The sequence below is a fragment of the Triticum aestivum genome, chromosome 1D (assembly GCF_018294505.1).
Source record: "Triticum aestivum cultivar Chinese Spring chromosome 1D, IWGSC CS RefSeq v2.1, whole genome shotgun sequence".
NCBI lineage: Eukaryota > Viridiplantae > Streptophyta > Magnoliopsida > Poales > Poaceae > Triticum > Triticum aestivum.
The window spans coordinates 139054272-139080105 of record NC_057796.1 but is presented as its reverse complement, the minus strand read 5'-3'; positions in this window follow the sequence as shown (position 1 = coordinate 139080105).

Genomic DNA, 25834 nt, shown 5'->3' with positions numbered 1-25834 from the left:
TCTGTCAGATGAGCGGCCAGCTCGATCCAAGCCGGATGTGTACCAAGGACATGCCGCATGACGAGGTGGCCTATATGGTGAACTACCTTGCGAACTGCAACCTCTCCGCAGAGTGGCAGTTCGGCAAGGAGCCATATTGCCGAGCCCATCCACCGCCCATGGTATGTTCTCCTTGTCTCTTCCTCTTCTCTCAGTTTTGTCGCCGAGTTCCTTTTGGCCGACTCTGACTAGTCGGCTTGTCTCGACAGAGCCCTCTTCTTCGGCCTGCAGGCGGGTCGGACGCAGAGCGCTGATTCGTCCCCGACCGGACGGAGCATGATCTGGAGGACCCTGACTTGGGGGCGGCCACTATGGACGACAACACCGAGGCGGGCGGTGGCCAAGCCGGCGGCGAAGCAGGCGGCTCCGGGCTTGGAGTCAGCTTCGACGACTGGCCGGACGACGACGAGGCTGAAGTCGTCCCACGCCGTCAGCCGGCGTCTGGCGATGGCGCGGGTGCCTCCGCTGCGCCGCCTGCTCGGGGCGGTGGGCAAAAGCATCGTGTCGCGCCGGGCCTATTCGGCAGTCGGCCGAAGAAGCCCAGAGGCGGGGCAGCGGCAACCAGGCGGGAGGAGGCAGCCGCGAAGGCGGCTCGCTTTCGCAAGCCGGTGAAGCAGCCGCAGACGGTGTCGGCGTAAGTACACTCTCCTTCGTGCATTCTCTTTTCCTTTCTCTAGTGGCTCCTGAATCCTTGTCTTTTTCTCCAAACAACCAGAGCTCCATTATCGCTCGAGCAGGCGGCTGCCGCCTCCGTCGTTGGGTTGCCGGGAGGATCTGGGAGCACCACTCGCCGCGTGGACCCCCGTGCCGATCTTCTGGCGGCGACGGAGCGGAACGCGCGGGAGGCGCGGGAGGAGCGGGAGGCGCGGGAGGCGGAGGCGTTGAGGGCGGCCGCCGCCAAGGCGGCGCAGGAGGAGGAGGCGGTGAAGGCGTGTGCTGACGCCGCGGCCAAGGCCCAAGCAGAGGCTGCGGCTGTGGCGATGGCGGAGGGGGCCTTGCTGGTCACCCCACTGCGCGTCGCGGCGCCTGGGGCCCCGGAGCCCCCGCCAGGAGAAGCCGGCGGTGACCAGCCGGGGCTGGAGAGGGACGACGACGTCGTCATCCTGGAGAGGGCGGCGGTACCGACCCTGCCGACTGGGGCGGCTCAAGGCGGCCGGCCTGATCTGCCGCCTGCGCAGTCGGCGGGGGGCGAGCCAGCCGTGAGGACTGAGCTGGCGGTCCGGACGCCGCCGAGCTAGCGCGCGGGGAAGGCTGCGTCGGAGCCGCAGCCGGCCGCGGGCTCCAGCTCATCCGCCCAAGATGTGGAGGCGGCCAGCGCCACCTCGGGGTGGACGCCGGGCGGAGGGACGGCCGTGATGAACGTGGCCGCGCAGGACATCCGGACCCGGCTCCAGGCCCAGGGTACAGCGCTGAGGCGATACAACGACGAGTTCCTTGCGACGCGGGCGGCCATCCGGGTTAGTCTTCTTATCTTGCTTCTTTTTGATCTTGGTTTCTTCCGTCGGGGCGCGTCAGCGCACCCACTGGGTGTAGTCCCCGAGTTCCGAGTCGGCTGCTGAGCAGGCGGCTTGGAACTTCTTAGTGGATCTAGTTTTGCTATTCTTGTTCTTACTTTGCTCTTCTGACTGTCTTGCAGGACTACCACAATCTTCGCGCAGCTGCCTTCAACTCCCAGGCTCGGGAGCTGACCCAGAAAACAGCCGACCTAACTGAGAGTCGGGGTAAGTGCGTCGTGCTTTATCTCACGTGGGGGCGCGTCAGCGCACCCACTGGGTGTAGTCCCCGAGATTCGGGCCGACTGCTGAGCAGTCGGGTCGGATCTTCCTTGACGACTTCCTCTTATTGCTTCTTCTTTTTCTGCCATCCTTGCAGCGGCCAACGCCAGCCTGAGGGTGCAGCTGGGAGGTTCTCAGGCTACCCTTCGTGCCAAGGAGGCCGAGTTCGCCGCCTTGGTGCAGGAACATGACCGCCTGGCCAAGAGGTTGGCCGACCAGGAAGAGAGCCACAAGGCGGCTCTGAAGGCGGTGCAGGACAGCGAAGCCGCCCTCCAGGACGAGTACGAGACAGAGGCGGCTGGCTGGGCCGAAGCAAAGCAGACTCTGATTAATGGCTATGGCCAGATCGAAGATTTGGTTGACGGTAAGCCGCCTACTTCTTCGTCCTTTCTTGTCGCCTGCCGCTTTTGGCTCATTTTCTGACTTGGTGTTTTCTCTTCTTTCTCTTTCTTTCTTGCGCAGAGTACTTCCCTGGCTACTCTACCGCCGCCAACCAGATCATCGAGGCCCGCCGCGAGGCACGGAGGCAGGCTGGCGCTGAGATTGCGCCAAATGCTAGCCGGTCGCCGGAGGAGCAGCTCTTGGCAATCCAGGCCCGCCTCCAGCCAGCTCATCGACTGCTCCGCCGTCTTCAACGTGCCGGGGCACAGGTGCTGGCCGCCCTCTGGCCTAGCGAAGTGGTTCCCCGCACCCCCAGTCGGACTGCCGACTGGCTGGAGGTGGCGGTCGGACGCTTTGAAGCCTGGAAGGCTTCGGCGGCTCGGTCCGGCGCCAGGCGGGCGCTGGAGTTCGTCAAGGCCTGGTATCCCGGCCTGAGTCTGGATCAGCTAGCTACCTGGCGGCAGCAGGCCGACACGGAGCTGGAGCCGGCGCGGCCGGCTATCATCCGGCGGGCTTCGGCGATCGCCGACTACACCGACACCAGCGCCTTCGCCCCTGAGGTAGATGACAACGGTGTTGCCCAGCCGGAGGAGTGGTTCGGGCTGAACCCGGCAGACGGTGAAGACTCGGCGGAGGAGATCGACTCCAGCGACGAGGGCGAAGAGGAGGAGGAGGGTGAAGACGCCGGGCCGGATGTGGGGGCGGCTGGCCAGCCTCAGCCTGACCGTGCCTCGAGCACCACGTCACGCGCGGGTGCGTCGCCTGCCACTGGTGGTGATCAAGCTGAGACCCGCCAACCGGCCACTCCTTCAGCCAGCGACGTCGTCTCCACTGACCAACCCGGCTCCCATGTCGCACCTTTAGTCTAGTCTGCTATCTTTTGTTTTCCTGTCTTGTCACTTTTGGAACAATATTCTGTTAAGTTTATACTATTCCACCCACTGGGGGTGTATTCGAACTATGTCGATTGCCGGCCTGTTGGGGGCTTTATATGTATATATGACTATGCATACGTTTGGCTTTTCCTCGTTCTTTGCTTTTCATCCTTCTGTTGTTTCCTTTGCCGCCCTCCCTTGGTTGCTGCCTCCCCAGTCAGACAGTTGCTCTGCAATCTGTGGCTGGAGAAGTGCTTGGCCAATTGGGAGGGCAAGTACTCTAGCTTTGTTGGATTATAGCTAAGTGTTTGGGAAGGCGGCCAGCCGGCTGTTCTGACAGCCGGCAAGCGTGGTTGGAGGCCGTCTTTTCGCTATAAGAGTTCATTAGTCCTTAGCCGTTTTTCGTGTGGGCGTCCTTTCTGCCTTGTCTCTTGCTAGTCAGACAGTCGGTTCTTCGAGCTGCGACTTTCAACAAGAGAGGACTCGGGAGCTGGCACACTACTTGTTTGACTTCAGGTAGAACTTTTAATATAGCTTTAGGCGGCCAGTCCCCGGGCCGATTAGTCGAACCCGGTGCCAGACAAGAAATCAAATGTAATAATACATTCATGGATATGACACTTGTCACTCATAGAAAAATAAAGGCAGTCCCCGAGTGCTCCTCGGGGGGCCTGTTGTTTCATACTTAATACAAAAGGGTAGCATGATACATACTGCTTTCAACTTTAAAATCTTCTCAGGAGGTTTGCGTTCCATGGTCGCTCCGACTCCTTGCCGGAGTCGTCCCTCTTGCGTGCTCTTGGTTTTTGCGCGTCGATCAGGTAGTAGGAGTCGTTGCCTAGTGCCTTGCTGATGACGAAGGGGCCTTCCCAAGGGGCCGAGAGCTTGTGCTGGCCGGCTGTTCGCTGGATCAGCCGGAGCACAAGGTCGCCCTCTTGGAAGGATCTTGGCTTGACCTTGCGGTTGTGATAACGGCGCAACCCCTGCTGGTAGATGGCAGACCGGCTGAGTGCTAACAGCCGGCCTTCTTCTAGTAGGTCGACACCGTCTTCTCTTGCTTCCTTGGCCTCCGCCTCCGTGTACATGGTGACCCGAGGCGAGTCGAACTCGATGTCAGTTGGGATGACAGCCTCGGCGCCATATACAAGGAAGAACGGAGTGAAGCCGGTTGACTTGTTGGGGGTAGTACGCAGACTCCAGAGGACAGCCGGCAGCTCATCGAGCCAGCAACCGGCCGATCGCTCCAGTGGCACAACCAGTCGGGGCTTGATGCCGGAAAGGATGAGTCCATTTGCTCGCTCGACCTGGCCGTTTAACTGCGGGTGGGCAACGGACGCTAAGTCCAGTCGGATACCCTGCGTCACGCAGAAACGTGCCAATGCTCCGTTGGCAAAGTTCGTGCCGTTGTCGGTGATGATGTTGTGCGGCATGCCGTACCGAGTAGTGATGTCGGTGATGAATGTTACGGCAGTCGGCCCGTTCAGCTTCTTGATTGGCTTCGCTTCGATCCACTTTGTGAACTTGTCCACGGCGACAAGCAGATGTGTCAAGCCGCCACAGGCTGTCTTGAAAGGGCCCACCATGTCCAGTCCCCAGACGGCAAAGGGCCAGGTGAGGGGAATGGTCTTGAGTGCAGAAGCCGGCAGGTGTTGCTTGGAACTGAAGACTTGGCATCCTCTGCAGCTCTTGACTATCTCTTTGGCGTCTTCCAAAGCAGTCGGCCAAAAGAAACCGCGGCGGAAAGCTTTGGCCACAAGTGATCTTGAGGCTGCGTGGTGGCCGCATTCGCCATGATGGATATCCTTGAGGATTGTCACTCCTTTTTCTGGCTCGACACAGCGCTGGAAGACCCCAGTGACGCTGCGCTTGACAAGCTCTCTGTTGATTATTGCATATGCTCCGGCTCGTCGTTGGACTAGTCTTGCTGAGATCTCATCAGCTGGCAGCTCTCTGCTGACTAGGAATTTGAGGATGGGCTGGGCCCATGATGGAGCAGTGACTTCGTCTTCTGTTAATGCGGCCACCATGACTCGGGTGGGTGGGTCGGGTGGCGTGGAGTTGGAGTCGGCCACCGCTTCTTGTGTTGCTGCAGTCCCCGGGCCGACTGCTGCAGTCCCCGGGCCGGGTTCTGAAGTCCCCGGGCCGGGTGCGACTACGGTAGTTCTCGGGCCAGTTGTCGAAGTCCCCGTGTCGCCTGCGGGGTTCCTCCAGTCGGATCCGGTTGTATCAGGCACAGGCGGTACGAAGATAGAGTCTGACTCTGGAGACGGCTTGATGGACGGCTTGAGGAGGCGCTGGAGGGAGACGCCGGTCGGTATAGCCTGTCGGGTGGAGCCGATCCGTGCCAGGGCATCTGCTTGGTCGTTGTCGGCCCTTGGCACGTGAAGGAACTCGCACCCTTCGAAGTACCCACTGATTTGCTGGACGAGGAATCGATAGCTCGCCATGTTTGCGTCCTTGGCGTCCCAGTCGCCAGACAACTGCTGGACCACCAAGTCTGAGTCGCCATAACACAGGATCCGGCGTATGCCGAGCTCTTTGGCTAGCCGGAGCCCATGTATGAGTGCCTCGTACTCGACCACGTTGTTGGAGGCGGCGAAGTGGATTTGCAGCGTGTATCTGAGTTTGTCGCCTTTGGGAGAGGTGAGGACGATGCCGGCTCCCAAGCCGGTGCGCATCTTGGACCCGTCGAAGTGCATCCGCCAATGGGTAGAGTCGGGAGCCGGCGGTAGGTACTGGGTCTCGGCCCAGTCGACGAGGAAGTCGGCCAGTGCTTGGGACTTGATGGCGGTGCGGGGCTGGTAGAAGATTGTGTATGGTGCCAATGCAATGGCCCATTTAGCCACCCGGCCGGATGCATCCCGGCTGCCTATGATCTCGGCCAGCGGGGCTGTGCACACGACCGTGATGGGATGCTCTTGGAAGTAAGGCTTTAGCTTCTTGGCGGCGAAGTACACCCCATAGCACATCTTCTGGTAGTGCGGGTAGTTCTGCTTTGAGCTAGATAGCACTTCGCTTAGATAATACACCGGCCTCTAGACTAGCTGGGCTCGGCCTTCTTCCGGGTGCTGGACCACAACAACAGTACTGACCAGTCGGCTAGTCGCGGCAATGTAAAGGAGCATGGGTTCCTTCTCAGTCGGTGCCGCCAGGACAGGTGGAGTGGTCAGCATCTTCTTCAGCTCATGGAAGGCTTGGTCGGCTTGGTCATTCCACTCGAAGTGAGTGGACTTCTTCATGAGTCAGTACAGGGGGAGAGCCTTCTCTCCTAGCCGGCTGATAAAGCGGTTTAGGGAGGCCAAGCACCCGGTGAACTTCTGCACATCTCGCAATTTGGTGGGAATCTCCATCCTTTCGATGGCCTTGATCGTCATAGGGTTGCACTCGATGCCGCGTTCAGAGACCAAAAAGCCCAGCAGCTGGCCGGCTGGTACTCCGAACACGCATTTCTCGGGGTTGAGCTTGATTTGGAATCGGCGCAAGTTGGCGAATGTTTCTTTGAGGTCTTCTAGCAGGGTACCGCGCTTCTCTGTCTTCACCACAATGTCGTCTACGTAGACGTGGGCATTTCTGCCGAGTTGCTTGAGGGGGCATTTCTGCATGCAACGCTGAAAAGTGGCACCGGCATTCCTTAAGCCGAATGTCATAGTTAGGTAACAGAAAGCTCCGAATGGTGTGAGGAAGGCAGTCTTCAGGCGGTCTGCTGGGTCCAACTTGATTTGATGGTACCCTGAGTAGGCGTCCAAAAAGCTCAACAACTCGCATCCGGCTGTGGAGTCTATCACTTGGTCAATCCGTGGCAAAGCAAACGGATCCTTGGGGCAGGACTTGTTGAGGCTGGTGTAGTCTATACACATGCGCCACTTGTTGTTCTTCTTCGATACCAAGACTGGGTTGGCAAGCCACTCTGGAAAAAATACTTCCATGATAAAGCCAGCGGCGAGGAGCCGGGCTATCTCTTCTCCTACGATTCTTCGCTTTTCTTCTGACAGTCGGCGAAGGGGCTGCTTGACCGGCTTCGCGTCGGCTCGGACGTGCAATTTGTGCTCGGCGAAATCCTTCGGGACACCCGGCATGTCTTTTGGGGACCATGCAAAAATGTCTCGATTCTCACGGAGGAAGTCGATGAGCTCGCCTTCCTATTTACTGTCCAGGTTTGCCCCAATAACAGCAAACCTTTCCGGATTCTCCGGGTCCAGAGGTATCTTGTTCGTCTCTTTGGCCGGCTGGAAGGAGCCCTGCGCATCACAATCTTTGGGGTTGGGGGATAGGGCCGGCTGCTTGCCGGCCATGGCCACAACCCGCTCCAGCATCTTCTTCTCTTCTGCTACTACGAGGGACTCAGCCAACCGGCTACTGGCCATGGCGCACTCGATGGACTTCTTGTAGTCGCCGGCTATCGTGATGATCCCCTTCGAGCTCGGCATCTTCATCTTCAGGTAGGCATAGTGGGGCACAGCCATGAATTTGGCCAGAGCAGGTCGGCCAAGCAAAGCATGGTATGGGCTCTCCAGATCCACTACCTCAAACCAGATCGCTTCTCGGCGAAAATGATCCTTGTCTCCGAAGAGAACATCCATCTTGATCTTGCCGATTGGGGAGCAAGACAAGCCGGGGACGACACCATGGAACACGGTTCGGCTTGGCATAAGCTGCTTCGCCTTGATGTTCAGCTTCTCCATGGTATCGCGGTACAGTATATTGATACTGCTTCCGCCATCTATCAGGACACGGGAGAATCGGGCGGCTCGCCTCTCCGTCGCGAGGGTGACATCCAACACTAGTGCATAGGAGCCAGGGGATGGCATCACCTCTGGGTGGTCGGCCTGGCTCCAGTTGATCGGCTTCTCTGACCAGTGCATGAACTCGGGGGCGCTAGAGGCGATTGCGTTGACCTCTTGATGCTGACGGCGTCGACTATGCTTGTCTTCGGCTTGGCTGGTGAAGACGACGTAGGCGGCGTGCTCTTCAGGGAACTTATCTTGAATGGTTCTGACTGCCAGCCGAGCCGCCGGCTGCTGAGGGGCTGGAGGCGGCAGGCCGGGAGGCGGAGGCGGCACCAGCCCTTCGCCCTTGGAGATTCGCGTGAGCCAGTGGCATTTTCGGGGCGTGTGGTTGGACGGCTTCGCGCCGTTGTGGAACTTGCAGGGGGCGTCGAGAGTCTGCTCGTAAAAGAAAGCCAGCTGCCAAGCCAGCCTGCCACCCTTCTTCTTCGGAGCGGGCCGCTCTTCGGGCTGCTCATCTTCAATTGTGGCCACCTGCCAACTGGTGGAAGGCGGCATGGGGGCCATGCGCTTCTGATCGTTTTGGTAGGGGCGCCGATTGGCGTCGCCAGCCGACGTCTTTGGAGCTGGAGCGAGCACCTTCCCAGAGGCGTCCACTCGGAGCTCCGTCTTCATCGAGGAGTCGGCCGTGGCGTACTTGTCCGCGATGAGCAGCAGTTCGTCGAGGGTAGCCGGCTCGTCGCAGAGGAGTCGATGCTTGAGGAGGGTGCCCTCTCGGCACCCGGCGGTGAAGTACTCGATGGCCTGAACCTCGTGTACCCCCTCACAGGAGTTGCGGAGCTCGGCCCACCGCGTGAGGTAGTCCCGGGTCGACTCATTGGGCCCTTGGACGCACAGGGAGAGCTGGCGAGGCTTGGGAGGCCGCTTGTACGTGCTGGTGAAGTTGCGGACGAAGACTTCCGTGAAGTCCAGCCAGCTGTTGATGCTGTAGGGCTTGAGGCTGTTGAGCCAGGTGCGCGCCGTGCCTTGCAGCATGAGGGGGACGTACTTCATGGCCACGCGCCAATTGCCGTTGGCTATGCTGACAGCAGTGGAGTAGTCGATGAGCCAATCTTCCGGCTTCACAGAGCCGTTGTACTTGGGCTTGTCTCTGGGGAGCGAGAACCCTTTGGGGAAGGGCTCGTCGCGGATGCAGGGGCCAAAGCATGGCGGGCCGACATCGTCTTCTTCTTCTAGCGCCAGGGATCGAGCAAGGCGGTCGATCCAGTGGCGGGCGTCGTTCTCACCAACTCCTTCTCGGCGGCCTAGTCGGTCACCAAGAGTCGGGTGCGTGACGGGCGGCGGGGTGAGACGTCTCTCCCTTCGAGGCGGGGGAGGAGGCGGATTTCCTTGGCACTCCACCGCTCGAGGGCGGCCTTCCGCGTCGCGCTCGATGGTGATACGAGTTCGGCTGTGGCTAGCAGCCGGCTCCTTGTCTTTCCTCTGGCGGGCGCCACTCGCAGTCGGCGAGCGGGACGTCGCGGCGTGCTCCCGGCGCGGGGGATGACTATCAGCACGGGCGCCGGCTTCATGCAGTTCTGCAGCCGCGTCGATCAGTTGCTGGATCCGCCTTCTCATGTAGGGGAGCTCATCGGCTCCCAGCCCATTTCGCTCTTCAGCGGCCGCCTGGGCGGCTCGTAGATTCTCGAGCGGGGTGGCGTAGACGGGGCGATCTGCCCCCAGCATGCTGGCGATAGCCGCGCCGCGCTTCTGGACGAAGCCGGCTCGGCTCGGCCCGCTAGGCGGCGGCGTACCGAAGGCGGCGCGGTCGACTTCGCGCTGGTGGGCCTCGGTGAGGCGTCTCATGGAGGCTATCTTCTGGCCTTCCGCGACGAGGGCGAGGCGGCGTGCCTCCAGGGTCTCGGCGTCGGCGTCGGCCGGGATGGGGACGGATAGGTCGTGCATCGCCGCTTGCAGGGCGTCGTGGGCGTTCTCGGCCGAGTTGGCGACGTGGCTGATGACCAACACTTCGGTGACAGCGCTGCTGCCACTGTCAGCTCGAGGGAGAGGATCGTCGAAGACCACCACGTCGGAGGGGTAGGCGTCGAGCGATGCCGTGTCGGAATCGATGAGCATCGGGTCGGTGCAGCCGACTGACTCCAAGTCTGCAGCAGGGTTGCTGGAGACGTGAAGTTGGTCGAGGAGGCTGATGAGGCAGCTCTCGGGGTAGTCCGTGCCTGCGTCGGACGCGGGCTCGTCAGAGATGCGAGCCTCGCCGAGCAGATCGGCGAGGCAGCTCGCTGCGCAGGCGTCGTCGACGCCTTGCAGCGCGTCGGGGCAAACGCCATCGGGCGCAGCAGGCTGACTGCGCTCGCGGGGGACGAAAAGGGTTCCCGTCCAGAACAGGTCTCCGGACGACGGTGCACCTGGCCCCACGGTGGGCGCCAAATGTCGGGTGGTAGGTGCGACATATGCCAACGGGTGGCTTATCATGGTGGGAGCCAGTAAGACGTCGCCGGTGCCTGGAAACGGGATGAGGCGAAGACATGCACGCCGGCGAATCTTACCCAGGTTTGGGGATCTCCGTGGAGATAACACCCCTAGTCCTGCTCTGCGGGGTCTCCGCATGATCACTAGATCAGAAAGAGTAGCTACAAATGCTCCTAGAGCTGTCGGGTTCAAGGGAGAAGAAGAGCAAGGCTAGCTCTCACTTCCCTCTCTATATGGTGTGTGTGTAACTCTAAGAAGCCAACCCTTTGCATGGGTGCCCCGGGGGGTTTATATAGGCCTACCCCCCGGGGGTACAATTGTAATCCGGCTAGGCGCGGGTCCCAATCGTCAGCGTCGGTGCTCGCCGGCTTCTCCGCCGGCCATTGGGGCCCGCCGACTGGTGGGTCCCGCCGGCTGCCGGCCTCTTGGTCGACAGGCCGGCCCCACCGCCAGGGGGTCCTGTCGGCGGCCGTTTACTGTAGCCTTGCCCTTGATGACGGGGGCTTCGTCGAGGTAAGCTTGGCTACAGTGTGCCGCCTCAAGGGCTCTCACTGTAGCCTTACCTTGTCTTGTCTCCTTAATGTGGCCTGTTCTTCGAGGGAGGGGAGTAGCCGGCTTCCGGGGGCCGCCTACACCCCTGGCCGACTGGGGGAGGCCGGGCCGCCTTCGTGTCTCTCTCTGGCTAAAGGGGCCCGCCGCCCGGGGGCCGTACTGGCATCTGTCGTGGATGACGTTCAGGCCAGCATGGCTACAGGGCCAAACCGGACGGGAGATGGCCGACCCGTACGGCGTCCTGTGGCCACGCCTGCCTCGGGATTCGGGGGTAGTGGGCCGCACTGTAGCCACACCCCGTCCCGTCACCGTTATGTGGGCGTAGTTTTGGTGGGTGTAGCCTTGGCCGGCTTCTCGGAGTCGGCGCTCTTCATGGCCGGCTCTGGGGAGTCGGCCTTCTCTACGGCCGGCTTCCTGGAGTCGGCCATCTCGTAACTATCTTGGGGGAGGTTGCTGAAGCTGGGTCGAATGGTCTGATAATTTCTGAAGAGCCAGGGGTAGTTGGTTAGGATACCCGTGGCCATTTACTCCGACACTTTGCTAGTTGTTCGTTCTATTGCCATGTTGTGCTACCTATCACTTGCTATATCATGTCTCCCATATTGCCATGTCAGCCTCTAGCCATCCTTTCCTAGCAAACCGTTGTTTGGCTAAGTTACCGCTTTTGCTCAGCCCCTCTTATAGCGTTGCTAGTTGCAGGTGAAGTTGAAGTATGTTCCATGTCGGAACATGGATATGTTAGGATATCACAGTATCTCATATTTAATTAATGCATCTATATATTTTTGGTAAAGGGTGGAAGGCTCGGCCTTATGCCTGGTGTTTTGTTCCACTCTTGCCGCCCTAGTTTCTGTCATACCGGGATTATGTTCCCTGAGTTTGCGTTCCTTACGCGGTCGGGTGATTTGTGGGACCCCCTTGATAGTTCGCCTTGAATAAAACTCCTCCAGCAAGGCCCAACCTTGGTTTTACCATTTGCCGCCTAAGCCTTTTCCCCCGGGTTTTCACGAGCCCGAGGGTCATCTTTATTTAAACCCTCGGGCCAGTGTTCCTCTGAGTGCTGGTTCAAACTAGAGCCACTTGCAGCGCCACCTTGGGGAAGCCCGAGGATTGGTTTTAGCTGTACGTAGTGTTCATCCGGTGTGCCCTGAGAACGAGATATGTGCAGCTCCTATCGGGATTTGTCGGCACATTCGGGCGGCTTTGCTGGTCTTGTTTTACCATTGTCGAAATGTCTTGTAAACCGGGATTCCGAGACTGATCGGGTCTTTCCGGGAGAAGGTTTATCCTTCGTTGACCGTGAGAGCTTATGATGGGCTAAGTTGGGACACCCCTGCAGGGTATTATCTTTCGAAAGCCGTGCCCGCGGTTATGAGGCAGATGGGAATTTGTTACTGTCCGGTTGTAGAGAACTTGTCACTTGACCCAATTAAAATACATCAACTGCGTGTGTAGCCGTGATGGTCTCTTCTCGGCGGAGTCCGGGAAGTGAACACGGTCTGAGTTATGAATGATGTAAGTAGGAGTTCAGGATCACTTCTTGGTCATTACTAGATGACGACCGTTCCGTTGCTTCTCTTCTCGCTCTCTTTTGCGTATGTTAGCCACCATATATGCTTATTGCCGCTGTAGCTCCACCTCATTACACCATCCTTCCTTTTAAGTTTAAATAGTCTTGATCTCGCGGGTGTGAGATTGCTGAGTCCCTGTGACTCACAGATTCTACCAAAACAGTTGCAGGTGCCGACGATGCCAGTGCAGATGATGGGGTCGATCTCAAGTGGGAGTTCGATGAGGAACGTGGTCGTTACTATGTGTCTTTTCCTGATGATCAGTAGTGGAGCCTAGTTGAGACGATCGGGGATCTAGCATTTGGGGTTGTCTTATTTTCATTTGGATCTTGACCGTAGTCGGTCTATATGTGTGTATTTTGGATGATGTATGATCATATTTATGTATTGTGTGAAGTGGCGATTGTAAGCCAACTCTTTATCCCATTCTTGTTCATTACATGGGATTGTGTGAAGATGACCCTTCTTGCGACAAAACCACTATGCGGTTATGCCTCTAAGTCGTGCCTCGACACGTGGGAGATATAGCGGCATCGTGGGCGTTTCAGGGCGTGCATGCCGGTGCAGCGGCCGGAGGCGGGGCGTTGCCAGTGGGTCGAGCGGGCGGCGAGGCGAGGGTAGGACGCAGCTGCAAAGCGGGCCGGAGCGGGGTCGCAGTCGACGGAGGGGTCCAGAGTCAGGCGCAGCTGCGGTGAGTTAACGGGCACAGCTGGGCGCCGGCGGCTAGAGCTAGCAACAAAGCAGCAGCGCGCGGCAACGGCGAGGGCGGAGCGCGGTGCCAGCAGCAGGGGCGGGCGAGCAGCGGGGCTGTAGTGGTGGTGGCGGTAGTGCCATAGCACAGCAGAAGCAGCAAAGAGCGGGGGGGAGGCATGGTTGGGGAGGGCAGTGACCACACGCGCTGGCGGCGCAAGCAGTGGCAACAGGCAACCATGGGCCACGCGGACGTCGTCGGAGCGGGGCAAGCAGGGCGCGGCAATGCGCATGGGGGGCGGCGAGCAGTAGCATCAGCGGGCGACGGTGCGGGCACGGCGGTGGCTGGCCGAGCGAGGTCGCGGTGGTCGGCGTGCGAGAGAGGAGGAGAGGAGAGGTCGGGGCTCATGATGGATCGCAGGGAACAGGGCAGTGGGGTGCGGGGAGGAGGACGGGGTGAGGCATCGGAGACGGGGAGGCAGTCCGGCGAGGTGGCTCCGGCGCCGAGCGGCGGGGCGGCGTGGGCAACGCGGTCGTCGTGGCGAGGGGCGCCGTGAGTGCCTGATCCGATCTGTATCGTGGGGAGCAGAGGGAGGAGTGGGGGAAGTGGGGCGGTTGGGTTAGGGTTTTGGGTGCGGGGGGATAAGGGAGTGAGGGGGCGGCCGGTTCGGCCTGGCGTGGCTAGCAGCTGGGCCGGTTGGCCAAGTTGGGGGGAGGGTTTTTCTTTTCATTTTTTTGTTAGTTTAGTTTTCTGTTTTGTCTTTTCCTTTTTATTTATTTCCTTTTCCGTTTTAATTCATTTTAAAATATTTAGGCATTCTGTAAAAACGTGGTTCTTTCACAATAAATACCTAGGCATTAATTGGCACACTCCGTACATTTTGGTTTTAATGTTTGAAAATTTTTGAGGTTTGACAAAAATTCAAATTTGAATTTGAACAGTTTTGATCCAACGCGAGATTAGCAACAGAAACCGAGGTGAAGTGGCATCGTTAACGTGGGATTACTGTAGCCTAATTATCCAGGTGTCACATGTTTTGAGCTAGAGAGTTTTGCTCTAGTACTTCACCTATACCTTTTTAGAGCACGGTGGTGGTTTTATTTTATAGAAATTATTGATCTCTCATGCTTCACTTATATTATTTTGATAGTCCTTTAGAACAGCATGGTAATTTGCTTTGGCTATAAAATTAGTCCTAATATGATTGGCATCCAAGATGGGTAAAATAAAAACTTCCATATAGAGTGCATTGAATACTATGAGAAGTTTGATACTTGATGATTGTTTTGAGATATGAAGATGGTAATATTAGAGTCATGCTAGTTGAGTAATTATGAATTTGAGGAATACTTGTGTTGGAGTTTGCAAGTCTCGTAGCGTGCACGTATGGTAAACGTTGTGTGACAAATTTGAAGCATGATGTGTTTCTTTGATTGTCCTCCTTATGAGTGGCGGTCGGGGACAAGCGATGGTCTTTTCCTACAAATCTATCCCCCTAGGAGCATGCACGTAGTGCTTTTTTTTATGACTTGTAGATTTTTGCAATAAGTATGTGAGTTCTTTATGACTAATGTTGAGTCCATGGATTATACGCACTCTCACCTTTCCATCATTGCTAGCCTCTTCGGTACCGTGCATTGCCCTTTCTCACCTTGAGAGTTGGTGCAAACTTCGCCTGTGCATCCAACCCCCGTATGATATCCTCTATCACACATAAACCTCCTTATATCTTCCTCAAAACAGCCACCATACCTCCCTATTTGGCATTTCCATAGCCATTCCGAGATATATTGCCATGAAACTTTCCATCGTTTCATTTATTATGACACGCTTCATCATTGTCATATTGCCTTGCATGATCATGTAGTTGACATCGTATTTGGGGCAAAGCCACCATGCATAATTTATATACATGTCACTCTTGATTCATTGCCTATCCCTGTACACCGCCGGAGGCACTCATATAGAGTCATATTTTGTTCTAGTATCGAGGTGTAATCATTGAGCTGTAAATAAATAGAAGTGTGATGATCATCATTAATAGAGCATTGTCCAGAATAAAAAAACAGAAAGGACAAAAAAAGAGAAAAGAAATAAAAAGGACAATGCTACTATCCTTTTTTTCCACACTTGTGCTTCAAAGTAGCACCATGATTTTCATGATAGAGAGCCTCTTATTTTGTCACTTTCATATACTACTGGGAATTTTTCATTATAGAACTTGGCTTGTATATTCCAACAATGGGCTTCCTCAAATTCCCTAGGTCTTCGTGAGCAAGCAAGTTGGATGTACACCCACTTAGTTTCTTTTGTTGAGCTTTCATACATTTATAGCTCTAGTGCATCCGTTGCATGGGAATCCCTACTCCTTGCATTGACATCAATTGATGGGCATCTCCCTAGCCCATTGATTAGCCCCATCAATGTGAGACTTTCTCCTTTTTTGTCTTCTCCACACAACCCCCATCATTATATTCTATTCCACCCAAAGTGCTATGTCCATGGCTCACGCTCATGTATTGCGTGAAAGTTGAAAAAGTTTGAGATTACTAAAGTATGAAACAATTGCTTGACTTGTCATCGGGGTTGTGCATGATGAGAGCATTTTTGTGTGACGAAAATGAAGCAAAGCCAAACTATATGATTTTGTAGGGATAAGCTTTCTTTGGCCAGGTTATTTTGAGAAGACATAATTGCATGGTTAGTATGCTTGAAGTATTATTATTATTTTCAATATTAAACTTTTATCTTGAATCTTTCGGATCTGAACATTCATGCCACCATAAAGAGAAATACTTAGAAAATTATGTTAGGTAGCATTCCACATCAAAAATTCTGTTTTTATCATTTACCTACTCGAGGACGAGCAGGAATTAAGCTTCGGGATGCTTGATACGTCTCCAACGTATCTATAATTTTTTATTGTTCCATGCTATTATATTATCTGTCTTGGATGTTTAATGGGCTTTATCATGCACTTTTATATTATTTTTGGGACTAACCTATTAACCGAAGGCCCGGTGCAAATTGCTATTTTTTTGCCTATTTCAGTGTTTCGCAGAAAAGGAATATCAAACGGAATCCAAACGGAATGAAACCTTCGCGAGGATCGTTTTTGGAACAAACGCAATCCACGAGACTTGGAGTGGACATCAAGGAAGCAACGAGGCAGCCATGAGGTAGGAGGGCGCTCCCAGGGGGTAGGCACGCCCCCCACCCTTGTGGGCCCCTCGTGGCTCCACCGACCTACTTCTGTCGCCTATATATACTCATATACCCTGAAAACATCCAGGAGCACCACGAAACCCTATTTCCACCGCCGCAACCTTCTCTACCCGTGAGATCCCATCTTGGGGCCTTTTCCGGCACTCCGCCGGAGGGGGAATCGATCACGGAGGGCTTCTGCATCAACACCATAGCCTCTCCGGTGATGTGTGAGTAGTTTACCACAGACCTTCGGGTCCATAGTTATTAGCTAGATGGCTTCTTCTCTCTCTTTGGATCTCAATACAAAGTTCTCCTCGATTCTCTTGGAGATCTATTCAATGTAATTCTTTTTGCGGTGTGTTTGTCGAGATCAGATGAATTGTGGGTTTATGATCAAGATTATCTATGAAAAATATTTGATTCTTCTCTGAATTCTTATATGCATGATTTAATATCTTTGCAAGTCTCTTCGAATTATCAGTTTGGTTTGGCCTACTAGATTGATCTTTCTTGCAATGGGAGAAGTGCTTAGCTTTGTGTTCAATCTTGCGTTGTCCTTTCCCAGTGACAGCAGGGGCAGCAAGGCATGTATTGTATTGTTGCCATTGAGGATAAAAAGATGGGGTTTATATCATATTTCTTGAGTTTATCCCTCTACATCATGTCATCTTGCCTAATGTGTTACTCTGTTCCTATGAAGTTAATACTCTAGATGCATGCTGGATAGCGGTCGATGTGTGGAGTCATAGTAGTAGATGCAGAATCGTTTCGGTCTACTTGTCACAGGCGTGATGCCTATGTTCACTATCATGCCTAGATATTCTCATAACTATGCGCTTTTCTATCAATTGCTCGACAGTAATTTGTTCACCCACTGTAGAATTTGCTATCTTGAGAGAAGCCACTAGTGAAACCTGTGGCCCCCGGGTCTATCTTCCGTCATATTAATCTGCTGCAAACTAGCTATTTATGTAGCCATTTATTTTGCAATCTTTACTTTTCAATCTATACAACAAAAATACTAAAAATATTTATCTTGTTATCTTTATCAGATCTCACTTTTGCAAATGGCCGTGAGGGGATTGACAACCCCTTTATCGCGTTGGTTGCAAGGTTCTTGATTGTTTGTGCAGGTACTAGGGATTTGCGTGTAGTCTCCTACTGGATTGATACCTTGGTTCTCAAAAACTGAGGGAAATACTTACGCTACTTTGCTGCATCACCCTTTCCTCTTCAAGTGAAAACCAACGCATGCTCAAGTGGTAGCAGTGAGATTCAGACCTAATCAAGTTTGAGCGCATATACTATGCACTCATGCATGCATGAATCCCTGTCGTTGGCTTGAAGTGTGGTGTAACATACATATGCATCGTTAACCTAACCCTCACTCGGTGTGGGGATTTCTAGTTCGAAATCATGGTGCCACATCAAAGTTGTTCCATTGTTACTCAAAAACACACCTATCCATATATATGTTTGGGCCACGTGCATGCAGTGGTTGTCTTTGGGGGCTAGCTACATGCATGATTATTGGCGAGCTAGCCCATCTCCGGGGTCGCATGGACGGCCATCACTTTGACCAACAACAAGAGAGAGGTTGTACGACCAAGGTGGATTATTCTTGGTCCGTTTTATGATCCATCTTGGTGAGATATATGCCTCTCTGGCCCGCTGACTGAAAGTGTGTGTGGGGGGTGCTACTTCGCACTTTGCTAGGTGAACCTCGGTTGGGGGGGCATGCATTCATAGCTTAGGATTCCCTTCGTGGCGACACTAGGGGTGGGGGCTGTTAGCTACTTCGCACTTTGCTAGGTGAACCTCAGTTGGGCGGAGGGGGCATGCATTCATAGCTTAGGATTCCCTTCGTGCCGACACGAGGGGGCTGCTAGCTACTTCGCACTTTGCTAGGTGAACCTCGGTTGGGGGGCATGCATTCATAGCTTAGGATTCCCTTCGTGCCGACACAAGGGAGGGGTGGCTGCTAGCTACTTCGCACTTTGCTAGGGTGAACCTCGGTCGTGGGGGGGAGGGCATGCATTCATAGCTTAGTATTCCCATCGTGCCGACACGAGGGAGGGGGGCTGCTAGCTACTTCGCACTTTGCTAGGTGAACCTCGGTTGGGGGGCATGCATTCATGGCTTAGGAATCCCTTCGTGCCGACACGAGGGAGGGGGGCTGCTAGCTACTTCGCACTTTGCTAGGTGAACCTCGGTTGGGGGGCATGCATTCATAGCTTAGGATTCCCTTCGTGCCGACACGAGGGAGGGGGCTGCTAGCTACTTCGCACTTTGCTAGGGTGAACCTCGGTTGAGGGGGGCATGCATTCCTAGCTTAGGATTCCCTTCATGCCGACACGAGGGAGTGGGCTTCTAGCTACTTTGCACTTTGCTAGGTGAATGAACCTCGGTTGGGGGGCATGCATTCATAGCTTAGGATTCCCTTCGTGCCGACACGAGGGAGGAGGGGGGCTGCTAGCTACTTCGCACTTTTCTAGGTGAACCTCGCTTGGGGGGGAGGGGCATGCATTCATGGCTTAGGATTCCCTTTGTGCCGACACGAGGGGGGTGGGGGCAAGAAATACCGTGCGCTTTGCGAGATAGGTGCCACATCGAAGTTGCATTTGGTATTTGAAAATCAAACCACCCTTTTGATACATAAATTTGGTCCACATGCAAGTGTGTTCGTGTTCTGACCCTCTCCCGCGTCATTTTTCGCCAAATTTATGAACATTGGACAAGTCGGATGACGCAACAGACACGGTTCACTCAAACTAACCGTGTGCCACGCCGGTGCACCTGTCACGCACACATCCGCAAAGTACATTGGGCTCCACGAGGCTTCCCCTCTCAAAAATATATGCCCGTCTCGAGGGTTTTTCTGGTTCATAACACACGGTTGTTATCTCCGGACCGTGTGCGATGTTTCTTGTTCCCATTCTCGCCTGCATCCCTACAAAATATCTACCCACCTCGAGGGTTTTTCTGTTTCATAACACATGGTTCAATGTTGCTTGAAAATCATGATCTGGGTTCTAAGGAAAATAATTTTTGTGGCCAAAAAATACTTGGTGCTAAAAGAATCTTTGCACTTATTCCAAGAATCGATACTATTGTGAGGCAAAGAAGAGAACCAAATTTTTGCAGAATCACGCAAAGAAAACAGAAATAATTTCATCTTCACAACATCATTGTCCACTATTGGCGTTCTGGGAACGGGGGTCCCCAGACTTGCCTGCCTGCGGCCCACAGCGTGGCCAAGCAGCAGGCCGTGCGGCCCATCTTCGTCAACAATGCACCCAAGACCCTCGCGAGGGTCCAAGCCTTGCGAGGCGGACGATGCAAGACCTCCTCTGGAGTGGCTAGCCAGGCAGGCTCACGAGGAGCGGAGATATCAAGGCAAGGCAAACCTCACGAGGCTCTCGTGACATGAGCCATGCCGAACGGTACCAGGCGAGCGCCGGTGCGCGCAGCTTCCTTATTTCCTCTTTGGTGTTAAGGAGGCCAGCGCAGGCGAAGAGTACCGAGGCATCAGGCAAAGGCTGCCATATTGGTGCAACGAGACCAAGACCAGGAGGACGGCAAGGCGAAGGTCATCGTGGAGCCCAAGACGGCGTCACCCCAGGGCTTTTCGCAGGCGAAGACCGCTTTTGTCAGGATAGCTTGTACTAGTTGTCCTCCTTTAAATTTGCCCGCCGTTGTTGGCTCCCTTCCCGCTCGATATTTGGGAAGAGGACCAGGGCCTCTATAAATAGGACTAGCCAGCACAGTAGGAGGCAACTGATCCCGAACTAGTTCAGATCATCCTCAACTACACAAGCACAAGAACACCTCAACCTCAGGAGGCTGTTCTTCCCTTGTACTGTTCATCATCAGCCCAAGAGGCAATCCACCACCACCACACTGGAGTAGGGTATTACACCACAACGGTGGTCCGAACCAGTATAAACCCCATGTCTTTCTGTGTTGCGAGTTCGTCGAGTTCATCCGCGAGATCTTAGCGAGCTAGAGCGTAGATCGGTAGGAGGGAGAGACTTCACGCGCACCCCAGTGTTCGAACCTTAATGGTTTGCCGGAATGCCACATCAGACATTTGGCGCACCAGGTAGGGGTGCGCCGTAGTTTCCCTTCCATCAGTTCGTTGCTCCATCGCTCCGTTGTTTCCATGGCGGATGCTCGCCGTGCCCGAGCTGAGCGTCGGGCTGCCCTCTCCGCCCGCGTCGCTCAGACGGCTCCCGTAGGCAGGCCACCTCGTCGTTCTCCGTCTCCCGCCGCCAACGCTGCCATCGGCCCGACAGGGAATGAGCAGCAGGCATCCTTCGGTGCGGCAAGACAGCCGCACCGCTACTCCATCACTTACCCCTGCCGGTTCTTCGTCTCACGCGCACCGCGCTCCCATGGATGCACGGGCCGCGCTCATCACGGCGAATGAGCTCCTGCGTTACCACCCCGTCGACGACCTCTATGAGGAGTGGCTCGACCGCGTCGCCGAGCTCGTCCGCGCCGCAGGGGTCTCTCCGGCACCGTCCCACTCTCTGCCTCCCCCTCAACCAGCCGCGGGCGACGGGGCTCATGGCATGCCTCCACCACCTCAACCCCAAAACGGTGCCTTGGCACCAAGGCGCGCGCCTCCGCGGCGTGATCCACCGTGCCCGGCGCCCGCGCGTGAAGAAAGAAGCTGCCAAGAAATCCCGCGGCCGCGAGAAGCTGCATCGGCGCTCCCTGCGCCACCTCGTCAAGACCGCGTGCCGCCTGCAGTGGCGCAGCGCGGACCTCGCCAAGACCAAGCTCCACCTCAGAAGCGGGCCCCGGCGACCACGGCCGGCTGCCGCGCCTTCACCCCCGAACTACGTAGCATCGCCTGGCCAGGCAAGTTCAAGCTAGATCTGCCTCCTCGCTACGACGGCACCGCCGACCCCGCGGAGTTCCTGCAGCTCTATGAGCTGAGCATCAAAGCGGCCAACGGCGATGAAAAAGTCATGGCGAACTGGTTTCCCAAGGCTCTCAAGGATGGGGCCCGCTCCTGGCTCCTGAACCTGTAGCACGGCTTGATCTCCTCCTGGGACGAGATGCGCGACCACTTCGTTGCCAACTTCCAGGGCACTCGCGACCGCCCACCGGCCACGGGTGATCTATGCCGCATCAAGCAACAGCCAGGAGAGACCCTCCAGAAGTACATCCAGCGCTTCAACAACACCCGCCTCAAGATTCCCAAGGTCACGGACAAAGCCATCATCTCCGCGTTCTCGGACGGCGTCCGTGACGTCAAAATGAAGGAAGAGCTCGCTATCCGCGAGGAGCTTTGCACATCTCAGGAGCTGTTCAACCTTGCGACCAAGTGTGCAAGAGCTGAGGAGGGGCCAAGGCCAAGGACGTGAAGCGCAAAGAGGCAGTGGTGCTCGCAGCGGAGCCCGATACCAAGCGAGGCAGAGATCAGCCCGTGTCATCCAAGAACGGCCGACCGTTTTGCGCCTTCCACAACCTGAACACCCACAACACCAGTGACTGCCAAGAGCTCAGAGCCATATGGGAAGGACGCTACGGTCGACGCCCCAAGCGCAACGACCGGGGCTACGGCCGCGGAGGAGGACGCGGAGGTGGACGCTGGGATGACCGTGGACCGCGCCAGGAGTGGCGCGACCGGCCTCGTGAGCACCGCTGGCAGGACCAACCTCGCGAGGGCGCCTGGAGGGACCCGCCTCGTGAGGATCGCCCCCAGGGCAACGCCGGTCTTCCCCCGCTGCCGCCACCAAGAAGGAACGACGACCACCACCAGGACGAGGGGGCTGGGGGCTTCCAGGAGCCGCGTGCGATCGCCTGCATTCGGTGCCCAGGCCCCAGCCTCTCAGCGCATTTTCAAACAGTTCGCTCGCGAGGTGAACGCGGTGCTCCCCAAGCTCGAGGCCATGCGCCTGCTCAGGTGGTCCCAATGTGACATCACCTTCAACTCGGCAGACCAGCTCAAGTGCGCAGCCACCGCTGGCGCCCTCCCTATGCTGTGCTCCCTAGTCATCAGCAATGTGCAAGTCACCAAGACTCCCAACGACGGCGGCGCAGGGCTCAACGTCCTATCCGTCGACATGTTCGACAACCTCCAAGTGCCATATGAGCAGCTCCAGCCAACCAAGCCTTTCTCAGGAGTGACTGACGGTTCCACCGCACCGATAGGGCAGGTCCGCCTGCTTGTCACCTTCGGGGAGCGCAAGAACTATCGCACTGAGCTCATCGACTTCGATGTCGCGCACATCCGCCTGCCATACAATGCCATCCTCGGGTATCCAACCCTGGCCAAGTTCATGGCAGTCACTCATCACGGCTACAACGTTCTCAAGATGCCAGGAAGCGGAGGAATCATCACAGTCCCGTGTGAAGAAAGGGATGCGGTGTGCTCCCTTGAGCACGCCTTTCAAGCCGCAGCAATCGGCAACCCCGACAGCAGAAGTGAAGGCCCTCCGAAGACCATCCCCAAGAAGAAGTTGTCGCGCCGCACAGGACCCCGAGAAGATGGCGTCGCGGCACGAGCCTCGTCAGGATCAGCGCCCGCTCCAGGGGCGCCTCCCTCCACCACATAGGAAAGCGCGCCCGGCGCCCTCCTCAGGCAGGGCTCGGGGGCTCTCTTCTGGAGAGCCTCAGACCTTGCCAACCTCATGAGGGAGGCGCTTGGGCACCACTTGGAAGAGTGCCTCACGGCACACCTTCCTCGGGAGAGCACAAGGCAAGGAGTGCCCACCACCCAGGAGTTCATCACCAAGACCACCCAGGAACTGCAAGAAGCAAGAGCCATGCGCGGCCACAGCCGCTCACAAGGCGCAGCTCCCCATCCAGGCGAGGATGCCGGGCTGCGTGTCTGCATCGACATCCCAGGGCTCAACAAGGTCGCATCTCAGGAGCGCTTCTGGCCATCGCGTGTGGGCTGCTGTGAGGGCCCACCACACAGCTACGTTCGCATGCCCTCCGGCTTGCCAAGAGTGGCGTCGGCCTATCAGCGCAACGTGCGGCAAGTCCTGGCGGCTCAGGAGGCCAGGTTCCACGCCATCCTGGAGGAGATGGAGACGGTCTTCAGGGAACCTCCTGAACCCCCAGAGCCTCCCGAGCCTCAGGGTCCCGGTGGCTCATGAGGAGCCATTCCTTCAACGCGCGGCTTCAGCTGCACCAACTCTACTTCATCTACAGAACCAGGTGACATCTTCCAAGTTCGTTTAAGCTAGGAGCACCCCTCCGGCCGCATTATTCCCTGGCCACATGGGTCCGTCCCTGTGGCATGTATCCCTTTTGCTTAAGTCTTTAACTTACCTTGTTGGGGGCGCCCCTCAGGCTGCATCATCCCTAAGCTGCTCGGGCCAGACCTGGTGGCGTGTATCTTCCTGCATTTATCCAAGTCGATCTGCTCTTCATGCTTAACCTGCCAACGGCTATCGCCTCCTCGATTGCCGCCCGCCACGGGCCTGTTCGTCCTATGAAATTCGCTTGCACGTTAAAAGGGGGGCTCCTGAGCATCGCGTCTCAGGAGCTCTTACTGGCTCTCCAGCCCTCACCCCTGGCCTTGACCACGGCATCGCGACCTGGCATACCAGCGGCAGCTGAGCTCGCTCGAGGGCCGGGACCTGAGGACGTAGAGTGCTTGCATCTAACTGCCTTGCAGGAACACACAGTCACAAGGAATCAAGACCAGGCGCAACCCGCCTTGAGGTAGGGCCTCGTGAGACCCGCGCTGGCTCACGAGTGCCCAAATACACCTCGCAGCCCTGCCGTGCAAGCCACGTGTCAGGGTGGGGCTGTATACGCCCCGGGGCTCCTCCCGGAGGGGGCCCCCATCCCACGCCCATGTGGAAGCACCATGCTCCGCACTGGCTGTCGACACTGCCGAGGAGAAGCTATGCCCGTGCACAAGCGGAAGCACTATGCTCTGCGCTGGTGATAAACAACTGAGGGCGACCCCACGGTCGTGCCAACCTCAGGGAGCCCAGAGCTCAGCGCCCAGCCTTACCGCAACGCCTCCCCTCAGGAAAGCCGCGCATGGGGGCTGGGCATGGGGGCTGCGCTCGGGTCACGCCCAAGCGCACGCCATCTAACCAGGTCCCCCGGACCTGGGCATCGCTCGCCCCTCCCAAGGCCTCGGCGAGGGCAGGTATGGGAATTGTTTGCACGTCAAGGGGGACTCCTGAGCATCGCGGCGCAGGAGCCTAACTGGTCACGTAGCCCCTCACTCCTTGGTCCGTCCTGGTCTCCGGTCGGCCCAATGGCGGTTGAGGTATGCGCGGGGCCGGGCCCTGCCGACGTAAACATTAATCTACCCCCACGAACTCTCCCTATATGCTGTTTGCGCGTCAAGGGGGACTCCTGAGCATCGCGACTCAGGAGCCTAACTGGTCACGTAGCCCCTCACTCCTTGGTTTGTCCTGGTCTCTGGTCGGCCCAATGGCGGTTGACGTATGCGCGGGGCCGGGCTCTGCCAACGCAAAACGCAAAGCAAATAGGAGGGAAATCGCGAAATCTCGAAGCAAATATTACAAGCATATTGTCCTCACAGTACCAAATTAAAAAGCCTGATACATGTCGCGGGAATGGAATGGGAAGAATGGCCGTGGGTCACCTCTAGACGTCGCCGTCGCCTGCGGAAGGCGCTCCCTCGTGAGCGGTTTTGTCTTCACCACCAGCCGCAAAGGAGCGGAGACGAAGCCGTGGAACCTCCTCAGCAAGGCCCCCACCTGATCCTACACGGCCGCGGCAGCCACCTCGTATTGATCTTCAGCTACAGGCTCCAGCAGCTCGTCAAGGCAAGCATTAGGGTCGCGAAGGTGCAGGTGGCTAAAGACGCGAGTCAGCGCGGCTGAAGACAGGACGCGAGCCTCTTCCTCCGCCATGGGACCGAGACCATCAACCACCTCCTCAAGTGCCTTCACCACGAGAGGAAGCAGCTGGGCGGGGCCGTCCTCATTGGTGTCCAGAGGCTTCTCCAGGCCGTGCTTGTAGAGCGTCTTCAGTGCCTTGCGAGACATCTTCTCGAGATTGGCAAAGGCCACGCGGTCTTCCGCCAGGACTCGCGCCTTGGCATCAAGATCGGCCGCCCTCGTCCCCATCTTCAGCTCCAACTCTTCCAACCGGTTGCGCTTGGCGGCCTGCTTCTTCCCCAGCTCCGCCAACTCAGCACCACGGTTCTTGACGGCTTCTTCCCGAGCCTTCATCTCATCCTCTTTCGCTTGGCGGCAGTGCACCTCTTTGGCGTACTTGTCGCGCAGGCTCTGCAGCTCGCCCTCCTACACTTGGCAGTGGTCACGGGCGGCCTTGGTGTGCTTTACCGCCGCCTCACGATCGGCTAAAGCATTGGCGGCTCCTTGCTTCTCCTTCTCGGAAGCCACAGCAGCATGGCCCAGCGCTGCGCGAACTGCCAGGTCGGAGTGAAGCCAGCCAGAGGCCAGCTCCAGATGCCCAGCCACTAGGCGCGGGTCCGCGCTCAGGACATCCGCCTGCAGCTGGGTCATCTCCGAAAGGGCACGCTCCAAGATAGCAGCAAGAGCAGAAGGACTAGGGAGTGGAGATGCAGCAGTGGGAG